Raw genomic sequence first — 23,105 nt, 5'->3', positions numbered from 1 at the left:
GCAGCTTTGGGCACCTCTTGTTTGTTCCTCATGCTGCAGGCATTAGTGTAGAAATATTGCAGGTGTTCTATATCATAGCCAACACCTCCTGAACCATATTGAGGAAGTGCTGGTTTCCTCAAGTTTTGATACACTGTCCCCTTGCTCATCACTGGCCAGCCTGATTTTGTCCCTTTCCCCCTTCCAAGCTAGTTTAAAGCTCTATCAACAGGTCCCACTAGCACTCCTGTTCTAGAACTCTTTTTCCCCTCTTCATAGGTGCAACCTATCAGGTGCCAGTAGACCACATGTTGAATAGATCATCCCATGGTCAACAAATCCAAAATTTTTTTGCTGATAGCAACCTCAGAGCCATGCATTGACCTGGTTAGTGGATCTCCCTATTCCAATAAATATTATTTCTTGCTACAGGAAGAATCAAGGAAATTGCTTCCTGTGCCCTTGATCCCTCTACCAATTGTTCCAGAGCCCTAAAGTCTCTTTTGATTGCCTTTGGACTTCTCTTTGTTATTTTAACAACAAATAGTAATCAGATTCCTGTGGGAAAGAAAAAAAATCTTTAGGAAAGGCAGGCCATTTCCAGCAGCAAAACAATATCACAGACACACCACCATACTTCTCCTATAAGAGAATGAGGAGCCAGGATGCCATGAGTAATAATGGGAAAAGCTATCCATATGATAGCTACCCAGTAAACTGGGTATTTTCAAGTGTTCTGTCATTCTGAAATTGCAATCTTACCAAATATACAGAAATAAAAATACAAATTAAAAGCATTCACAGTCATTTCAAAGGAATAAGTAAATCACTGTGAGAGCTTTATTTGAAAATTGATACCTTGCACGGTTTGGCAGAAACCTGTCAGTACATGTTGCCTCACGTCCATATATATCTGATTTTTAGAAGAGTTAATCATTACATCCCCCACCAAAGTCATAATCCTTCATTTGTGATTGCACGATTATTTAACATCGTAACAAATCATATTATTACAGTGTATTACAAATCTAAGTGAGAAATAAGTGGCAAGAGATGGGATTTCTTAAAGGAAGAAAACAGTCTTTAAAGACCAGTGGCAAGGAGGAAGAGGTATGAAAGACGGCTGAGAAAGTGTAGTTAGAATTGTCACCTTTTTTCCTCCAAGTGTCACTGATTCATTTTCCTTGTACATTTCTCTGGAATTTACCTGTTTGTCTTGTTCCTAATCCCACAAAAGGCTGAGAGTCCTACTGATTTTCCAGTTTTACCTTTTTTCCAATGATCTGCAAGTGAGGGCAGCTAGTTTGACGGAAAAAAATAAGCTCCTGCAGAACTGTTTGTTTGATGTTGTTTGCATACATTTCTTTATTTTGTGAATATTTTACTTCTGAGAGTACTAATAAGCAGGCATCAAACACAGTTCCCACTAAGTAACTGGTAAAACTCACACTGACTTCAGTGAAGTCATACCTTCCTAACTGTGGATTACAGTCTTTCATCCATGCAGAAAGAATAGTCTGAGAACACCATGTGAGCATCAAACCTTTTCTTTCCCTGTCAGGATCCAACCTATTGATGTGAACAGAGGGCTGAACAATGCCCTCTCAGACCTTTTTTTGGTTGGATGACTTAAAGAGCCAGAGGCTGTCCATCCACAAATAGCAATACTGCTGTGTGCAAATCTGAAGAATTTCTGTCCATTTCATATAGGCCAGCACAGAGCTTTAGAATCATAATATCATATGCAGAGTCCCTTGTATACATATTTATTTGATTACTCAGGTGGTCCCACATAACATTCTGACACCATTACTGCCTCATTAATATAAATCTAGAGGGCAAAACAGATCCTCAACTTATTTAACACATGACAGATTTTTTTACCAGTTGGAATAAAGTCTAAGAGTTGAAAAGTTTAGAAATTAACTGTAGAGATCAACGTACCAAAGAGAATGGTCCTGTGTTAGGTACTTTCCTGCATCTGGCCCTTTCCATGTGTGTCTCTTCAATTGTGTTGTGACTCTCATGCTCATTGTGAGTTCTTTGTTGAGGAAATTGCATTCTGCAGGTCCATTATTCTCAGGGTTTTGTTTTGGTTTAGTTTTAATTTTATGAGAGTAGGACATTACCAAAAAGAATGTTTTTGAAAACCGCTAAGTGTGAGTTGTTTTGTGTACTGAATCAAAAAACAATGTTAAAAAATCAAACCAAAACAAAACAAAAGAAACTCCAACCAAAACAGAAGGACAGAAATCTGTTTAAAAAGATGACAAGTCAAATCTAGAAGGGAGAAAATGGGGAATCAACTCAGCGCAACATCTGCTTCAGGATAAACCAGTAAAATTTAATTCATTTTCATACTGCATCTTTCAAACAAACCTCTCAAAACATTTTATACTGAAAGATAAAATGACAAGATAACTTCTTACAGAAGAGGTTATTGCAACTGTCTCACAGACAGTAAATGAAGGAAACTGGGTGCAGCAACAGGCTGGTCCATGGAAAAAAGAATGCAGATTTAAAGAGGGGAAAAGTATTATCCTTGTACAATATAACAGAAAAAAAAGATGAATAATAATAACATGAAGGAAGATGATGTTCAGTTCAATGATGGGGATGGGGATGAGGATGAGGATAAGAAATTTTCTCCTGGTGTAAAAACTTGCATCTGTTATATATATGTAGCAACTAAATTTCCTGGCCTTGAAGAACAAGTAAATTCATTTTGCAAATGAAAAAACCTAGACTAAAAAAATAGGACTAATAGGACTGCTCTAGGAACAGAGGCAGCCTCCTACTCCCAGCAGCTGGAGGATGAGATATAAGACTGCCAGTACATGCCAGGCCAAGAATAAAAAACCTTCTCTGTTACTTTTGGCATATCCAGTATTTTCCCATTTTTTAGTGTAATAGTGTATGGTACTTTTCAGCAGGTCCATGAGCTAGAATTTCAGTTTGAGTGCTTGAATTATTTATTAGAAGTACAATTTTTGCCTTGGTCTGTCATCTCTGAAGATCACAAAACAAGTCAGCATCAGGGACATGGATGTGACTCAGGAGCTGTCCCCAGTGCTGAGCTCCAGGTGCCTGGCAGATGACATCAGTTCAGAGAAGAAAGGGACAAGAAGAGGGCCTGGGAAAGCCAATCCCCATTCCAATTTTGATCACACAATAGCATACAAGGACTGTTTAATGATTTGACAGTAGAAGATAGAAGTACTCATGTTCTCTGGGAATGAAAGCAAAGGAAAGGAATGCTAGTTTTAGAAGACTGTATTTTCATAGGGAAGGGAAACAATGGAGAATTAAGCTATGGAAAAGAAGATGAATGCAAAATGTTAGAGTAAAGCATGATTTTTTTTTTTATTGTTTATGTGCTAAATTATATTTGACAGACAATTGGACACCCAATATCTGTGCAAGCAGACAAGACATTAGCACTGTGCCTATGTATTGTCTGCCTTTGGAGGACTAGGAGAGTACAAATTCTTCATTTTTAATCAGTGTATTTTCTCTAGAATTCAGCTTCCATGGTTTTACTCTATTTCCTCACGCATTCATCTTGCTTTGTACCATAAATAATGCATTCATGGCTTGCCATCTAGCAATTTGTTGGCATCAGAGACATTCTTGCAGAGGTGTGAACTTCCACACATAGTTGTACATTTTGAAGAATATGGATATTTTCTTGTGATTGAGAAATATGGCAGTGCTGACAGGATATTCCCAGAACAGCATATACATGGCAGGGTGCTTGGATCACACCTGCCAAGGAAGCAGGCTCAGTGCCAGCACACTATATGCACTCCCAACTTACTGAACTAATATAAACCAGCATCCCCATGCTGCAGTTGGCAGCCCTGGGACAGTCTGATGCATCCAGTTACAACTCAGCTGCTTGCCCATATGCCACCTGTTATGTGACAGACCTATGGTGGCAGGAATGAGACTGAAGAGAAGAGAGTTGCATTGATATCCAAATATTGTCCTCAAATATATTAATCTAGGAACACAAAAACATTGATTATAAAGATTTCTTACTTACTTTATTATAGATGTTCTCACTCTTTATTAAATATGTTCTTACTTTGTAGTATATATGCTTATTAGTAAACATAGATTATATAAAAATTAAATTTATTATTTGATTTGTTTTATAGCTGTATTTAGTGTTCTTTTTATATTTAAAAAACTCCAACAGTAGATACTGTAAAATTTCACATTTTTTTACACCATAATATTTTTGGATACCAGAACAGATTGCAGCTATGTAGAATTCAAGGTAACATATTTTAGACTTTGTCATATAAAGCTACTACTTTGCTTGTTAGAATTGTATCATTAATTTACATAATTATGGATTAAAGTGGTAAAAATATTTTGGGATTCTACTTTATTTTTTATGTAGTTTCCACTTGTAAGAATTCCATTACTCAATTTTAGAAGCTGTATTCTTTCTTCAGAAGGTGTGTTTTAGACAGGCAGTAATTATTTTGATCCCTTCTCTCTATAAAACAGTGATAGATTAGTGAGGTTGTTTTATTAATCTGCTATGTTTGTTTTATTTTTCAATTAACTCCAAGGTGACTTTAAATACCCTGTTTAAACTTCCTTGTAGGCTACAAATTAGGGTCCATAATGCCTTATGATTTCATAGAATTTGTATATTCAGTAGTAATTTAATTGAAATGTCCTCTAGAAATGCCCACTACACCATGTGGTTTGTGTTACTAATCTGTGAGAACAGTAATAAAATAAACTGTAGGTCAATGTGAATGAGAGTGACAGTAAGTATCTCTCAATAGGGTCTAAAGGCACTAATAGCAGGTATCACACAGGTTCTATTCCAGCACTATTCCAGATCTTGGAATTATAGGCAATATCATGGCTAACCCCCTCATTCCTCACAAAAAGACTGGGGAAAGGAAGCCTTGGGCAAAATACATTCAGATTCCCCAAAAGAAGGAACATTTAGTCTCCCAGACCCAGTAAGAATGTTTACTGGGCCTCATGATGCTATGTGCAATATAATCTTTGTTTGTCTGTACAGGACAATTTCTGCTATATTTTCTCATGTTCTCAGACACTCTGTGAGAAGCCTTGCACCTCAGTTGAAACTGAACATTTCTGCTCAAATTCTCAGGTTAATTTTCCTTTCCTGGATGTAGAAGTGAGGATTTTTGAATATTTGTGGTTGCTTAGTCTGGAGAAAAGGAGGCTCAGGGGAGACTTTATCATTCTCTACAACTGCCTGAAAGGAGGTTGTAGACAGGTGGTGGCCAGTCTCTTCTCTCAAATAACAAGAGACAGAGCAAGAGAAAACAACTTTTGTTTGCACCAGGGGACGTTCAGACTGGATATTACGAGAAATTTCTTTCCTTAAAGAGTTGTTAAAAACTGGAACAATTTGCCCAGGGAAGTGGTGGAGTCACCATCCCTGGAGGAATTTAAAAGATGTGTAGATGTAGCACTTGGGGACATGGTTTAGTGGCAGACTTTGCAGAGCTGGGTTAATGGTTGAACTCAATGATCTTAAAAATCTTTTCCAAACTAAATGATTCTATGATTCTAAGCACTGGCCTCTAGGAAGGATATTAGCTCTTAAAAGGAAGCATGTGCCTAAGCCATTCTTCCCCAGCTAAGAGGTTTTTGAAATGACATTGACTGGATGTCCGCGGCATCCATTGCCAGTAAGTCATGAAGATGGCGTGTGAAGAGGTGAAAAAGGGAAATAACCTAAAGTCTGTACATTGCATATAAAACTTAGAGATAATTACCATCTGGCTTTATATTTCTTGAAGTTTAAACTCTTATTTCAGTTCACTTCATATTCTCTGTGTATCACGTTTTCTTTCATTCCCTGCATGTTTTGTTGTGGGCCTGGAATCTTATGAGAGCTGAATGCCCTTGCAGAACATTTTGATAACATATATACAGAGCAGAATCCTCTGCAAGCCCCAGTACTGCCAGATGCTTCTCCAACCACCATCAAGGTGTGCAACATTTAGCTGTCCTAAGTGCATGCTTGTCAAGTTTCACCTTTTAAAATTAAATGTAAAGACTTGTCAGCATCTTTCAATGTCCTTCCAGAAGTGCAACAGTCAGGCATATAAAGTCATATTGATAATATATAAATACCAGTAATTCAATATTAATTCTACTTTTCTCTTTGTGTTAGCACAAACCCTGCCTAACGTTGACTTCCATCAGTCAACTTGCTCTATCAGTACAAGGTGACCATTCGTGTAATGTAATGTCATGTTTAGCTTCCCTAATCACACACACCTAATTTTCCTGACATTGATTTTTACTACAGTTTTATCCATAGAAGGATTTATACAGCAAATATCTCTTACATCTTTCTGCCCACAGAGATGATAACAAATACAGTTCAACTTAATTGAAATAATAGCACACTATTTACATTAATAAAAAGAAGTATCTAAATTTCAAGGCGTCTTTTGGATTTGAGGTCTGAATGCAGGAATTGGCAGTCAGGCTTTCTAAATTGTAAATTCTCTCACATGGAGTGTAATGCTTCTGGGGAAACCTTTTAGTTCTTCTGTCATGGCATTTCCCTCCATAAATTTATTTACGGTATCTGTCTCACAGAAGTATAAGGAGAATCAATCCCTGTAAAACTGCAGTTGGGATATTACTAAAAGATAAAGATTTGGAATTCCAAGGGTTTTGGTGTGATTGCACTGTACTCTGGGTGGATAGGATGGTGGGTTATACAATCTCCCAATGTACACCACAGAGTACCTTAGAAGCACTTACAGCCATTGAAGCCCTCGTTCCTTCCCCAGTACAGAAGGGGCAGAGCAGGACTATAAAACTAAATTTATTTATTGTTGGCTTTACTTGATTTTCTGAAAAGCAAAAAGTGTTTTTCCCCACTTGTCTATTCTTGCCATCATTTCTAGCACCCAGACAAGACATTAAAATGGTAAATTGCATACAATAACTCAAATAGTGTCTGTGAAGGCAACAAAAAACAATCAGATCTTCCTCAGACCTCCCCACACACACCCCCTCTCCTTTGCTGTATCTGATGGACAATTTAATTTGTCCTAAAATAAGAATGCTAGGTGGGCATTACAGGTGGAGCTGTCTGGATACTCACATAACGAGTGCATCCCAAAGAAGGGGAAGCTGTGATGATTGCGATTGACTTTGGTACAAATGGGCCTTGAAAAGGGTCTTAAATGCTGCTGAGGACTGGGCCAACAGGGTAAACTGCTCTCCCAAGGTTGTAGGCAGTTCCCAGGTGGATCCATTGGCAGGGATGCCTGCAGAATATATCTAGACTGAAGACAGGGAATACTCACTTCGGCATGGGTGAGTAAATCGCTAAGATCGCTAAAATTGCTAATTTAGGAGCAAAATCCTAAATTAGCACTACACAGGTTCTGTTGCTTTGTCACCTAGTATCCTGCAAGGCCAAAAACTGTAAACTTGGACATTTCTGCACTGACCTACTTATATTATAAAAGTTTAGACCTGCTCATATTATGTACTAAACTGGGAATATTTAGATATTGTAATAGCAGTAAATCTTACATGATAATTCACAACACCAAAATTTAATTTCTGAGAAAATAGCTGTGAACCTTTAGACGAACATATATATTTACACAGCTGACACTTAATAAGAAAACAAGTGTTTCAAAAGCACCTGAAAAGCAACACACTTCCACATACATTAATTAGTTTCTGTGATGCAAAATAGAGTCAGGTCCTGACAGCCATATGAAAATGCCCAGTTCTATTGACAGTCATACACAATTAAAAAGAAAATAAAAAAGTGTCATTCCTATAAAGTCCCCAGTCATTAAATCTGTTTAGTGTTTCTAAAGTGGTGCTATATTGATTTAATGATGCTATTAGTGATATCTACGGAGAATATATGAATATAAGCAATTACTCTTAGGGATATTCCTTTCTGGCAGCGAAAACACCTAATTTCACTAATTGTCTCTATTTCTGTTTCTGTTAACTGTACGCTGTATACATGTTAATAATGTTATTATCAGTAGAAGCGAATTTTAATTAACATTCATGTGTAGAAATTTAATTAAAACTAAACATATTCCAATAAGTTTTTTTTTTATTAAATCAATTGCATAGTTATTTCCAGAGTTAAAGCATTATTCCTAGGTATCAATTAACAAAGAGATCTGCAGCTTACTGTGAAAGAAAGTTAAAAAACCTGTACATGAAACGGACATCTAGAGACTCTATCTCTAACTAATACCCCAAATCAGACTGTTACATGAAACCCTACCATGAATACATAATAGGAATTATTACTACATAGTCTTCCAGCTCAGAAAATATACTGTGTATTTTTATAAATTCAGGAAAAGGAAGTTTGAAGAACTGAAAAACCAAATCACACCCACCCAAGGGGTTTACAACAAGAAATTTAATCCAGATCTCATGAAAACTGGCTCAGTGCTTTAACTAAAAGATGTTAGAGATACAACAGATCAGTCATTGAGATTTTATAGACCTGAAATGAGAAACAATTTCAGAGTGCAATTTCAGCTTCTTCCCTGCATAAAACCACAAAAATTGGAAGAGATGTTTTATGGAATTTGGGAAATTCAGGTTATTCTGAAAATCCGCAGTTTGTCTTACTTGTTTTAATGCTCTCACCACCATGCGGATATGAATAACACTGATATAAGGATAAAAATATAAAATTAACTATTCCTTTTACCATGTCGCAACTATAAATGTTTGACAATATACCTAAATTTTACTAATTGACTTATAGAAAGATTATAGGGGATTTTTTTTCAAAAGCTAGTAAAAATGAATATGAGTGTTGACTCTGAAGAAATTCTGATAAGGTCCTTGATAGGTGGATCAACTATGGCTGTGTACTTGGCTAATTTACACAATTCCTTACATGATTTCAGAAGTTTTTCAGAACTATAAACACTCTTCTTTGCAGGTTCTGGAGGAAATCATCCCTGGAAGTTCTAGGTAATTTTCAAAACCCAATGCAAAAGGCTAAAATGAATCCTCTTCTGATTTGAATCACTAGTGATATTATACAAATTTAAGACTATGTTTCTTGTGATTCATTTCACAATATAATCAAACTAGATTCAGCACCACTATTTAAAAAAGGACTACAAGTCTCAGGTGTGACTAATTTCTCACTGTCTGGCACAGGTTTGCTTTTATTGGCACCTTAGTAATCCTGATCAATGCCATTTAACTCCTGGCATGCATACAGCAAACACAATGAACAATCCCATACAATCCACTGCTCCTGCTACACATGTGCAGACACGTGTGCACATGTGGAACTTCAGCCACAGTGACACAGAAAGTTGTCATGAACAGACATATGGAGAAAATATGATCCTTCTTAAGGTACAGGAGATGACAGAAAACGGCATGCTGCTATTAAACACACTTAACAGCCAAGACACACGCCTTTCAGTCACTGTCAGTGCTCCAAGTGGGCAATGGCAGCTCTCACACATCATCAAGGAAATTGTCAGCAATCCCTGGAGACCATCTCTGTCAAAATTGGCACCGGTAGGGGGGAAGGATGTCAGGGAGAAAGATATTAACACACCATCCTGAGATGGCAATAGTGGCAGTTAGCACTCCTTCAGACTTTCAAAACTCCTGTGAAGTCATAGCATAAATATGAAGCACCAAGATGACATTTTTTACAGCTGCTTCTCATAGTATCATGACATTTAAAGTGCATGCTAAAATCTATCAAGTACATTTAAAGCACAATTATGCCATAACATGCATTGTATACCTAATATGAGCAGGATTAGTCTGTCAGTGTTTTGAATTTGTAATCCAGACAATAGAATAAAATGCTTTCAAAATGCTATTCTTAAGTTTATTATTCAATTAACATGTATACTCTCCCTAAGAAAATAAAACATTTTGAGGGGCATAAAACATTTTTACTGTATATGTGGAATATGCAAATTAATCCTTAACAAATTGCTTCTGCCTTTAAATTATGTTATTAGTATGCTAAAAAAATTCTTACATGTTGTCATCACTCTTTAAATCTCACTACAAGGTACTGGGCTATACATCTGCCAAATGGTTTTGCTTTCAGTCTGTTCAATTAAAATCAGAAATATATTTGTCCAGACCTTAATCCTATGCTAAATATTCTATAGAGAAGATGTGAGTTAATTTTATAATACTATTTCCAATTTTTCCAATGTAAAAGGTTCTTTACACTAATTGGTTGTTGTTTCAGAACAATAACTGGAATCTTATTAAATACTTAACACATCCTTTACCTAATTGTTCTAATGAAGTTTGTTATTGGGAAAGAGTATTCTTTTAAAATAAATTCTTTAAGATAGAACATAAAAATAAAGTTCTGAGGGGGATTTTTTTCCTCCGTTCCTTACATGCACTCTAAAGCTCAAAAGTTTTTGGGTTTTTTTAATGGAAATGGAAACTAGAAAGCAGACTTTTTAAACTAATGGAAATTGAAAACAAGATTTAAAAAAAGCAACAAAAATCTCCCCATTTCCTTTTATGTCCTTAGGGAATGCTGACTTTCAATGACAAATCCCAGGCTGGCTATAAAAACTGGTTTCTCTGTGCCTGAGCCCCTTTGTGACTTGCTCTCTACCACTGCAGTTTATATGCTAGCTGTCTCTCTCTGTCCCTCCTTCTACTTTTGCTTTAGTGAGACAATTGAAACTTTTCACAATCCTCCCTTCTCTGCCATTTCAACAGCCCCTAGAGACTGGAAGTTCCCCCCTCCAGATGATCCCATCTAACTGAGCCTCTGGGGACCAGCGGCAAGGCAGCCATCCATCTGGCTGGGTGGCAATTCCTGGGTAAAGGAATGTGTGCATTAAAAAATTAAATAGTTACCCAGCCTGTCACATCTTTTACAAATAAGACTAAAATAAGACAGATATTTTTAAAGCCCTTATATTACATCCTTTATGTTAACACTTTGAAAGGAAAACAGACAGATGCTTAATACTCCCTTTCATGGGTAATAACATAGCTGATAACTTAATACAAAAAAGGATTTTATTATAGATGGAGTTCATAGTGTCTTTGGAGTTGTTCTTCCTTGATATTTCTTATTGGACGTTTCCAAGTGAAGCTCTTTTTAACTTTGCCAAAACTGTATATTTGGATTGAAATTTTCTCCACTGGGTGTATGTCAGGTAGAAGATTTATTTAGTTTTTACAAACATTTCTGCAAAAAAATATTCAGGCATTTCTATATAAAGCTAACAGAAAAATGCTCTTTTGTTGATGTTAAATTATAACAAATTCAGCAGTTACTTTATGAACATTTTAAAGGAAAATCTTGACCTTTTAGCAGAATTTGGTTTTAAGACAGCAGTGTTTCTGATGTCACCCCAATGATAAAACTGCTTTTTCTCCATTCTGGAAACCACTGAAAAATATCCTTTCACAGCAGCTTGGAAAGTTCTAAAGATTTGACAGACACATTCCTCGCAGATTCTAACTCAGAACTTGGACTTTTCTGAACAAGTTCCAACCTGGAAAGTGACTATGGAAAGTCCAGAACACAGTTACAGAGATCAAGGAAGACTGTTCCTGAATTTCAATGCCAGTTAATGCGGTCCATAGGATGTGAACCTGTAAACTAATTAATAACTTATTTTCCTAGAGATATAGGTTACTTCTTCATTGCTGCTCAAGTGACATGGAAGCACAGGAAATATGGGAAAAAAAGCATCACAACATCTGAGTCAAGGACAAAAAACAGATGGCAAGAGACAACTGTTGAGGGGAGGAGCAGATTGGGACAAGGAACCTGAGGGAGTATGAGAAGGTTGAAGATGGGGAAGAGAGTGTAATTAATAAACAAGGAAATGGACTCTGGGAAGAGGAACATAAGGAACACAGAGCTGTGAAAGCTACACAAGTCATAAATTGTGAGCAAAAGACAAGAAAAGTATGAAAGAACAAAATGAGGAAACAAGGCAGGGAGATAATAATGATAAAGTAGAATTTGTACTGAAAATTTGAAGGAATGATAGAGACAGAGTGTTCTCAAATGTGTAAGGATGTAACTTAAACATTGCAGCGACAGATTGTAATACTAGTAAAACTACTGCCAGTCAATATTCAAAGAAGCAAATAGAATGGATTAAGTTCACATACCAAACCAAGGCCTGAAGGAGAACCAGATGCTGAAATCAACTGCTGTACATGTTAAACGGAATAACACCTTTTGGGGGTACGATTTTATGCCTGCTGTCACCTATTAATTTCTTGTATTAGAATAGTTTGTGAAGCAGATTTAAAAATCTAGTAAATTTTCTTTAATGTCTGTATGATTCTCTATATGATGGGATTTCTGGGAGGTTTGGGGTTTTTGGATTTTTTTTGTTGTTGTTTTGTTTTTCTTTTTTGTTTCGTGCACATGGGTTTCCTTTTTTCTTTTTAAAGCTGGAAGTGTAACTTCGAAATATGGGTTAAAATTACAGAATTTTTATGTCAAAACATTGAGAAGTGATAGCAGAAAAGTTTCCTATATTAATTCAGTCCCCCCATTTTTGCTCCAAAGTTGAATTTTGCTTGTTTGGACACAAGAGAAATTAATGTTTGAGGACATAAGAATTGGGAAGAAGCCACTTAGAACTTCTGGTTTTTACTTTCTAGCCACCACAATTGTGTTTAGGAAATTGTCGTGCAGTTCAGCTCATAACCCTTGAAATTCCCTTGAAACAGATCAATTCGCTTTAGTAGCATGTGTAAGCATATTGTGATAGCTGTGATCACAATACTAGTAAGACATCATCTGCTTTAAAACCCAATAGTTTTGAATGTTGCAGATGGTATCAAGACATTAACAAAGTAGGCTATGTTCCTTGGTATTGGTTATTGGTGCAGCTGTTAAGTTAATAAAGTCAGTATATATTCAGTTTTAATTGTAGACACATTTTATTTGAGCTTTCACAGAACAGCTGTGAAATAAGTGCTATAATTAATGTTCTGTAGGTTACACTAAAACCTGTATATATGCATGTTATTAATTATATTTTATAACCTTAGTTCAATTTATTTAGTATTTTGTTCCTAAGATAAAAGATCACTGGGTAATTGCACTTTCTTCAGAAAACATTTAAAGGTTTCAAAGTCATCTTCATTTGTGCTTTCACCTGCCAAGTCACCACCAATAAAATTTGTTATTAGATGAGATCAATTTATTTTATTAAGTTAATGCCATCTTCACATACCTAGATTTATCAGGTACTCAGCATATTAATAAAGGAGTCAAGCAGGCTATTCCAGACATACTTGAAGGAATAACTTGAAGAAATAATTCAAGCTTTCTTTTGTATTATTTTCATAGGGTGCTCCAGATACACTATTCCCAGTAAACTGTCATATGAAAGATAAAACATCAAAATCAAAGTCAAATGATTAATCTAATCTTCTTGTGGTGGGGGTGGGGAGGGTAAAGGGCATTGCAGGTAGGGTAACTAGGCAAACTGGGGAGTGTTTATTTGTGCCATTTTAATCACAGCTACCAGAAACTCTCAATTTCAGACATTCCTGGTCAAATCCTTTCTTCTATGAGAAACACAGCAAAGTAGAATTGTCAGCCCTTCTGGGACACTGACACTAACACTATAATCTGAGATTTTCTCAGACTCAAGGACATGATTTCTAAAGTTTTACTTCTCTCCTGCCCTTTTTCTGTTTTTGTTTGTAAAACGGCCTGTTTGGTATGTTTGGTTTTTATTTTCAGATGAGTTCACAAATTCAGTTTTACATGCTTCACCAAATAAAGACTTGATAATAGTGTCACTCAGGTTTCTTGGGGATAGGGTTATTCAGCTTTACTTATGCATTACATTATTTATTGTATGGTCTTGTACATTGTGTAACAATCCACATTTCCCCTTTTCCCTTGTGTCACTCCAAAATGCTTGAGTGATTGTCCAGGAAGCACTGAAGGTCTGAAAACGACAGGAACTTTTATTCTTCCTGGTACTTCTTTCACAGAGTTGCAAATCTTCTGAAACAGAAGATAATGTCATATACTTTTGGATACATAAGTTGCCTATGTCACAAATTCTAGATTTCCATTTCATCTGGAAACAAAAAAATAACTGAGGACTGAAGGTTCATTTAAAAAGAATGAAAAGCTTAATTCACTACTAGTGTATTTATAACTGCACTATACTCCAAAGAAGGTTTGCAATGACAAGGATGCTTCCCACATTAAGTCTTTCTTCTAGTGTATTTCCATTGAACTTAATGTGGGAGAGAAAAAAAACCAAATATTTGCTACTGCACACTTTGGGCCATGGGAATTCTGCTCTTCATTTCCTTCATTAGTAGGAAAACACAGAATAAATATTTTCTTTTGCACCTCTATCCATCTTTGGAAGGCACAATGGCATCCAATTATTTTACAAAGTAGGCTGCAAGCCTCTGGTCTGTAAGGGCAGAATTCTGCGTCCTATTGTTAGATACTTAAACAAAAAATTCTTTTCTTTCTCTAAGTAGAAACATAAATCAGAGGAATCTGGAACTGTTCAACATCCTTGAAAAAAAATCAGGCCATTTGTATTTAGGTATTGAAATAGAAGTTAGGAACCTAAATTTAGTATCTAGTCCTGTTCTGCATTCAGCATTCATGTACTCTGACCATTCGGTAATTCAGTAGAGGGCAGTTTTTTCATCCTTTGTGCTCATGGCTCTTTGGAGATATGGGTTAGACATAGGGGGTTTTATCTTTGTTGCTATTGAGGTTTCATTGCTGCTGGAATATTCAGCTTTAATTGTGGGTTGTTATTTTTTAAAACTTTCTGTGGTGCTCAGAGAACATCTCATTTCCCTTGTCTTTTTTCCTCTGCTTTGAGTATTATGGATCAGCACACCCCCCAGCTAGTTCCCTATCACAACAGCTCATGTTACCATGGGATAGCTACAGTGGTAAACAGATCTGTTCTTTCTCCACTCTTTACTCTTTTGTGCATTCTGCTCCCATGTGCAGTAAGAACTTTGCTCCATCTTTGTAGAAGGTAAAATCAGTCTCCAGGGGACACTGGATCCTTCCTGTGCATATGTTGAAGATCAAGCTGGAAGGAATGAGGAAAATTATGGTTTTGCTGTTCTCAGCATATTAACTAGTAGGTGTATCACCACATCAAAAGCAATACATTGTATTCCATAACAGCTTACCTAGGCATGTCCCTCATAAGGTTAGGAAAACCAGGAGAAAATAAGAATCTGCAAATCCCTCTCATCTGTATTCTGACTCTGGAAATACAAATCTGTACTGCACTTACACAAAGCATGCACAGAAAAGAGGAATCCCCTCTGATGATCAGTTCACCCTTGCTTCTGGCAGTAGCCAGGAGATTGATTTTTAAGAACCTGTTCCTCTGCTTTCATTTTGAATCAGTTCCTCACAAAACCAGTAACACTCAGTGGAACATCAGTATATGAACAAGTTTGATATAGGGTTAAGACACACACCTGTCACTTCCCTATGTCTCTTCCAGAGTCTGTGGCTTCTGCAGAAACAAGGGAGCACTCAGTCTGTCCCCTCCTGTCAATAATTGAATACCACAGCATTGCTATTTGGCTCTTTGATGATCATTATTTCAGTAGCAACATACTGCCCATACCTGGATGTATCAAAATGTATTGGACCCAGATCATTTTCTCTTCAACCAGGCAGCAGGGGAAATTTATAATGGTGTTGCTCACCAAGTAACAGAATGGCCTCATCATCCTTAAGGGGTTGGACCAACTGCAGTGCAGTTCTGTCATCCTCTCAGGCCATTGCTCAATGAAACAATACATTCAGTTTACAAGTTTCTCTTACAAAATCAAAACTACCATTGTGGCATGCTATAAAGCTGTGGTACAAAACATGTTTCATTCTGCTGCTTCAAAACTTTTTCAAAGAGGTTAACTTTATCCCAGTATTTATGTTGGACCAGATGTCATCTGTTTGCACTTCTGAAAATTTAAGAGGCTTAAGTCCCTAGAGCTTGGGGTTTTATTTTTAATTTTATGCAGCAACTTCTTTCCATTGCTAACGTCTCCAGTTTGTTAATTATCTGCTATAACTGAAAGCTTTCATGATAGGCTCTGAATCTTCTGCCGTTTGCCGAAGGCCTGAAGAATTATGCGTCAAATTTACACACAATTCTGCTTATCCCCCTAGAAAATTTTCTTATAACTCTAATTATAAAGCCATGAGTCTATCCAGATGTTCTAGGGGAGGACAAAATATAGTGGTTGCCACTAAAATTATACAGCTGCATACTAAAAGAGGGCCAACATGCACCTTTCAAAAACTACTATTTTCAAATATTGTCCTCCAGGTGCCTGAAAGATCTTCTCATAAATGGAAGGGGAAGAGCAAGAGAAGCCTTCATTATCTCTAAATATACACCTCCAGTGCTGTTGCAGACCCAGATGCAGGGGAGAAATTTGTGCAGCTAATTCTCTTCTTCAAAATTCACTCCCTATCTTATATTCTGCAACTGGTCAAGAAAGTACTGTGAAATATCCCAATAGTAATGGTACTGCTCAGATAGTGGAGCAGTTCCCATGTGGGAAAGAAAAAGAAAATGTGTTCTGCTTAAAAGAAGAGATTGAATGAAAAGTACAAAACAAATAAGAAAAGAGCTCATAAATGACTCAGACTGCATATGTGCTGCATCCACTGTTTGCTTGTCCACTGCAGACACTAAGATAGAGAGATTAAGGTGTTAATTGACAGATAGTCAGACAACTAGACCAGATATGCAAAATGCAGCTAGGTTGACTTAAGTGTATTGCAATAACAATACTGTAACAAAGTACTATTTATGCTGATCATAACTCACTGTTCATGCACTAAGCACTGAGCATACTTGGCATAAAACATCTCGCAATCTTGTGAGTAGATTGTGGTGGACTAGAGCAGGAACTGACCTTGCAAATGATACACACAATCAAATGAAACTTTAACCTGTTTAAAATCTGTGTGCCACTTTCCTTTTAAAGAAAGATGAAACTGGTGCTCATACAAATCCATTTAATTCCTGATTACATTAAAGGAAAAGATACAAATACCTCCTTGTAGAAATATTGCTGATGTGAAGCTAAAACAAAAAGAAGCAAACATTAAAATTTGCCATTCATAAGAAAGATGTACTTTGACAAGAACTTTGAGTTAAAGTAGTGTATAGCCCAATGTGTATGGAATGGGTGCCGTAAATTTGTTTTTCAAAATAACCCTATAAACTTCATAAAGGATGATAAAGACCATAAATCAAGTCTTTATGACTTAAAAAAAAACAAGAAAAACCCAAAAAAACAGCTGCATTGATTTTAATTTCATCTCTACCTGTAAAAAAGTAACCAATGAAAATCACCTCTTCACAAGTAATTCCTCACTATCGTCATAAATAGATACAGTACGCACCAAAAAAAAAAAAAAAGGCAAAAATGCTTCTGGCTTCAATGTTCACTTTGAAAATATTGAGAAATGGAGCCTCATAAGTTATTCATAAGATCAGAATTAATGCAGTCACTATTCCTGGCTTCTGATTAAATGCTGTCTTGTAACCTAGTAACACTGGAAATAATGACCAGATGATAATTTTCTGTGAATTGAGTCAATGAAGGGAAGCTTTGATATGTCAAGTTGCAACATTACTTGCCCAACAGAAATATGTCTGGAGACCCAGTTGTGGAGACAATTGTCTTCTGTGTTTGTATGGAATAGTGTTTCCAGACCAAGTCATCCAGACAAGTCCATTTCTAATGATGGATTCATTCTCTCTCTTCCACTATGACAGTTAATACAGTGGAAGATGGTGATGAAGAACCAGAAATTTTCAATCTTAGAATAATAAAAAAAAGAATTGAAAGTGGGGGGTTTTTTCAACTCATCTTCACTGACAGTAGTGCACAGAATTCACTGAACATGATGTTGAGCTGTAAATCCTCTGATAGACTTCCATATATTATACAGGACCACAAAAGTGTATAAAACTGTCCTACTCATCACTAGTATCTTATCTAGCTAGACGCTTCAATATAAGAGACAAGCAAAAGACACAGAGAAAAAACTCATATTAGTATGGCCAATTTAAGACCAGAGTTGTGTAAGAACCCCCAGCAAATTCCAAAATTAATCCAAAATCTTTGTTCTCCTGAATCTAAAGCACAAAAAGACCAGGTTTTAAAAATTAGCCAGAAACTACCTGGGATATAAAAAAAATAAATATAAAGAAAAGTTAGTAAAGAAAAATGCAAACACACACATGCACTCACACATATTTGTAGACCACAGAGGTTCAGAAAGCATAAACCATTGAAATGGAATCACTGAAGCAGAGAAAATTCTCAGAGAATAGGAATTATACAATAATTACTCAGATAGCGTGTAAGTTAAAAGAGTCCTAACTACTTGTGGAAGGCAAAGAGGGAAAAAAGGCAATGAAAGAAAAGAACAGAAGGCCAGAAAAGTATCACATTTTATAACACAAGTTGCCATTGTCACAGGGGGAAAAACACAAAAAAAAAAAAAAAGAAACCCAAAAAAAAAAAAAAAAGAAAGGAAGGATTAGAATCAGCCTCGATCCTGAGGACAGCCATTAGGGAGAGGCAGAAGAGTGGGAACCCACTGGATGTGTGGATGGCTGCGAGGCGGCCGGGGAGGACCCGCCAGGGGCTGATGTGGCGGCGCGGCGCCGCCAGCCTTGCCCGGGGCTGCGCGGGGCGGGGGCGGCGGGCGGGGAGGGCGCGGGGCGCTCGGCGGGGCCGGGGCGAAGCGGGCGCTGCCGGCTGCGGGGCGGGGATGCAGCTACGCGCGGGCGGATGATGGGGAAGGGAGCAGCGAGAGAAGCGGCTGCCGGAGCAGCGGCGCTCTGGGTGCTGGCCGAGCGCTGGCCGCCCCGGGTGTGCCTCCAGACGGAGCAGCCGCGGTGTAAAGGAGGAGAGGGTGCGCTGGGCTGCGCTGCGATGCGCTGCGGTGGGCGGCGGGCAGCAGCCGCGGCTCTCGGGCTCCCGGCTCCGGCTGCAGAGCGCGGGGGGAGGGAGGGTCATAACCGCTGGAGAGGAATAAAACGCGTTAAAAAAAAAATAAAAGAAATAAAAAAAAAAATCATAAAAATCAATCCACCTGGAAGGAGGATGGGGAAGGGGATGAGAAGGAGGGAGGAGAGGATGGGGTCAGAAAGTGGTGGATGGAAGAGGCTGGCGTCTTGGGTTAGAGGAGCAGGAGATCAGAGGACAGCGCTCGCCAACTTGCCCTCTTGCCTTCACGCTCCGGGGCAGAGGAGTGAAGAGGAGAATCGGGGAGGAAGGTGGAGAGGAGCAGGAGGAGGAGGAGAGCGGGAGGAGGGGGGTCCTTGCGCGCTTAGGGGTAGGGGCGAGCGGCGGGCGGCGGTGCGAGATGGCACTCACATAAACGCACATCCACATCATCTATACATCCGCACGCGTCCAGGCAGGGGCGGGCAGAGCCTCCGCCGCCCCCCGGGAGCAGCCGGGGGAGGCGCCTCGGTCTCCCCGCCGGGAGGGGGCACGGCGGGGCCGGGAGGGGCTCGCGGGAGCTGCCGGCGCGGATGCCTTCACCTGGGGCTTTCCATCACTGAGCGAGCCGAGGAGGAGAAGCGGTCGGGTCTGGAGAACTACCTCTGGATGGTTAAAAAAAAAGAGAGAAAAAAAAGGGAAAAAACCCAACTCTGCAATCCTCTGCTCCCCCAGGCTCAGCAACATAAGGGACTGCTATATTTGAGGCTGTCAGGAGGATGGGAGAGAGAGACTGAGAGTCAGGGCGAGAGAGACGGTGCCACAGCAGCGGTAAGTGTCTTTGCCGTTCCTCCAGCCAGGCACTGATTTCCCTGGTTAGACTTTGGAGTCTGTGCAGATTATCTGTTGTAATATCTATCGCAGCATCTCTGTGAGCAGTCTACTGTGAAGCCGGCAATGGTGAGAGATCCCGTTTTTGGGCTGCAGGTTTATGTGTTTTGCTTTTTTGTTTTGAATCTTATGTTGAAATTGTCATAATTGAGCAGAAAAGTTGAAGTAGAAATACTATGATCTGCTATATGCTTCCTGTCATTTAACTGGGGAGCAAACTACTGCAGTGAATGAGTTGTGAAGAGAGATGTGAGGCTTTTAGTACAAATACATACTCCAGAGAAGGAATGCCTATTCAAATGTGCTAATTTTTTATATTTGGGAGAGCTACCATGCTAATGCTTGAGGTTGAATCAGGAAGTAACCCAGCATATCGAGTTTATAGCGATGCACTGAAAGTTGTGTTGTTTTGGAGTTTTGAATGATACTTGGCTTTGGGATAAACAGTTATCTCTGGAATTAGAAAAGTGCAGCACCAGGACTCCTTTCCTTTGCGGACAGGCAGAGGAGATGGAATTACATAAAGATGCACTGATTTTTTGTCTCTGATGTGAGGACAGTTAATAAGACTATGTGAAATGTCTCTGAACTGGCTAGAAGATGAACTGAGAGTTATTGTGACATAGAGCATGAAACTGTCTTTTTAAGATTTTTAAATTAGAAGAAAAAAAATTCCATGACTGTATATGTACTTCAGATGTTCAGTTGCACATCTATTAAGCTCAGAAACTTCATGAAACAGAAGTTAGACAAGATAGTGTAATGTGAGTACTTAGGACTTAATTTTTCTGTGTTGCAATATTTCAGAAATGCAGCTTAAAGTTTTTTCAAAGTTTTGGGGTTTTTTTTGTTTAAAAAGTAATGCTTCCTTGGAATGACACAATTTTAGTTTCTTTTGGTTTTTTAAATGAAGGAACTGGTGCCAGATTTTTTTTTGAGGTGTTCCAGCGTTCCCCTAGACTTCAGTGAGCTGTTGACGAGACCCTGAAGTTTGAAACTATAAATAAATTATACACTAACTATTAGCTAAAAGCTATGGGGGGATTCCTGATAATTAAAATTTGAATGAAATTTTCCAATTAATAAAACTACCTTTAATTCTTGCTGAATTATAGTACCACTCCTTCAGAAGTACTTTATGACAATCAATAGCACAAGATCGGTTCATTCTGATTAATATTATTACAGGAGTTATTGAAAGAATTAGCAATAACTGGACCATTACTTAAAAAAGCTATCAAATGTTCTAGTAGAATTTCTAAAAATATATTTTATAAATTGACTTCAGTTACTATAACACTTACCTACAAAGTTTCAAGTAAAACAAAAAGGAAACAAGAAAAACCCCAAAACCTAACCTTCTCCCTGAAACCCCTTGTTTACCTTGTTGTGAGGGAAAACACAAACACTTGTTTACTAGTTTGAGGTATGCTGAAAGGAAGACAGAAAACTGAGATGTGAACTATTGTAACTGAGGAGTGTTATATGTACAGTGGCCTTCAGCAGAGATTTACTGTTGATAGGCTATGGGAATATTTAAAAGATGTGGTTAAGAAGACAAAGTTTCAGAAGCCAACAAATATATTAAGGAGGGTGAAGTGTTAAGCACTCTTGAAGGGGATAACAGCTAAGTAGTTTTATAAGTGGACTATTGAACATGCAGCACTTCTGTTTCATATACTTACAAAGCAAATGCTCATGCAAAAGAAGTCAGAACTTGCAGAGCATAACATGAAAGTGGGAAGATAGCTAGGGAGATAAAAAGTGTAGGTTTTAGTTTTTTGGTCCATATGAAGCTGAAGGTCATATTTTGAATTCTAGGTAAAAATATCAGGAGAAGGGGTCTTGATTTCATTTTATAACGAGGGCAGATGTACTAAGAATGAAAACAGAAAATAAAAATATCTCACTGGCTGAGTTCTACTTGAGAATTTGAAAGAAAGCAACTTTGAAAAGAGGTCTTGAGGAAAAATATCATAGCAGTTAAGATAAAGGTGTGATTAAGAGCTCTGCTGTTAGAAAATAATAAAAGGTAACTTTAAGAAATGCATATCTTGGAGGACTACTAGCACAGATTCAATACAGGAAGGTCATGACTGGCAAATTTGCTTGAGTCCCCTAAATAAGTTGCTGACATGGTGAACTATTGGGGAACCAGTGATATGATTTATGGGAGTTTCAGAAAATGTCCAGTTCTGTGCTCCACATAATATTGATTTGGAGAGTAAATTTTTGAAGGAGTGCTGGAATGAATTCAAACCTGACTTAGGCACAGGGACCAGAGGGTGTCAGTAAAGGTAAAGAGGTCTGTATGGAAAGAGGAGGTTAAAAGCATGATGCTTTAAGTGACAGTCTGAGATCCAGGTTTCTTTCCTGCTTCTTGCAAATCTGGTATGGTCAAAAAGGCTTAATCTGATTTGTTAAAAATATAGAAAAATTTGTTCCACTGAACAGATTCAAAACACTGGAAATTATCTGATTAAGTTAATGATAGAAATATTTATTTTAAATAATTAATGCAAGTCTTTACAAAAGACATCATAGAAATCTGTATATTAAGAATATGCATACCAAGGTATTGAGCCATCTGAGGTGATTGGTTCAGTGGCATTGAGAAAACAACAGTTCTTCTGGCTGATTTTGTCTTTCTGCTTGTAGCCTGCAACACAGATTTTAGTTCCTACAAATGTACTGCAAAATTTGCCACTGTGGGTCTGCTCCCTCCTTATGCTTCTGCTAAAGCTTCTGCATTGCACTTTCTCTCATTTTCAGAACAACATCAATCATTTGAACAATTTGTTGTGCTCTAAAATGCTAAATAAAATCCACCACAGTTTATACTGCATCCTTAATTCCCTGAGAATCAATGTAAAATAGACATTTGGTTACTAATACTATTTTGGTAGGTCCTTCACAGTATATTTTCTTCCTTCTGTGATGCTTTTTTCAGGGTCTGTTACACCCTGGATTACCAACTTTTTAGCTCTTTACAAGGGAAAAGTACTCTTTCTGGAAGTGATGGGGTTCCTACAGATTCTTATCTCCTGAGTGATTTTGATCAATAACACTCTATTAGGAGATGGGTTTGCAAATTATGAAATTGTTAAAACTTTATAAGATAAATACATTCTTATTTTGCTTAAAGATTTGAAAGCCTCATAATGTGTGTGTATGTATGTATAGATGTGTTTATACACACACACATATATTGAAGAGCAATGATTCTGTGTCTTTGCAAG

The 23,105-nt window shown here is 37.7% G+C and overlaps 1 protein-coding gene and 1 long non-coding RNA gene across 7 annotated transcripts in view; one reads left to right on the top strand and one right to left on the bottom strand.

Annotated features, from left to right (window-relative positions):
* Positions 1 to 19,540, bottom strand: part of LOC143693369 (uncharacterized) — a 64,539-nt gene extending 44,999 nt beyond the window's left edge. Inside the window, exon 1 of the long non-coding RNA XR_013180975.1 lies at positions 19,408 to 19,540. This is a non-coding gene — a long non-coding RNA (uncharacterized LOC143693369). The remainder of the gene's footprint in view (positions 1 to 19,407) is intronic.
* The window catches only part of CNTN5 (contactin 5), a 606,500-nt gene continuing 602,865 nt past the window's right edge, over positions 19,471 to 23,105 (top strand). For 2 of the 6 annotated variants that reach the window (XM_077173967.1, XM_077173966.1), the window contains exon 1: positions 19,473 to 19,806. The gene's annotated coding sequence lies outside the window, so the exon portion shown is untranslated. Of the gene's footprint in view, positions 19,807 to 19,899; positions 19,936 to 23,105 lie in introns of those variants that run through there. The other 4 variants (XM_054654812.2, XM_077173964.1, XM_077173968.1 and 1 more) reach the window with 3 other exon arrangements.

Source organism: Agelaius phoeniceus, chromosome 2, assembly GCF_051311805.1.
Source record: "Agelaius phoeniceus isolate bAgePho1 chromosome 2, bAgePho1.hap1, whole genome shotgun sequence".
Classification (NCBI taxonomy): Eukaryota; Metazoa; Chordata; class Aves; order Passeriformes; family Icteridae; genus Agelaius; species Agelaius phoeniceus.
The sequence above is the reverse complement of the archived record's forward strand: the minus strand, read 5'-3'. Positions and strand labels throughout refer to the sequence as shown.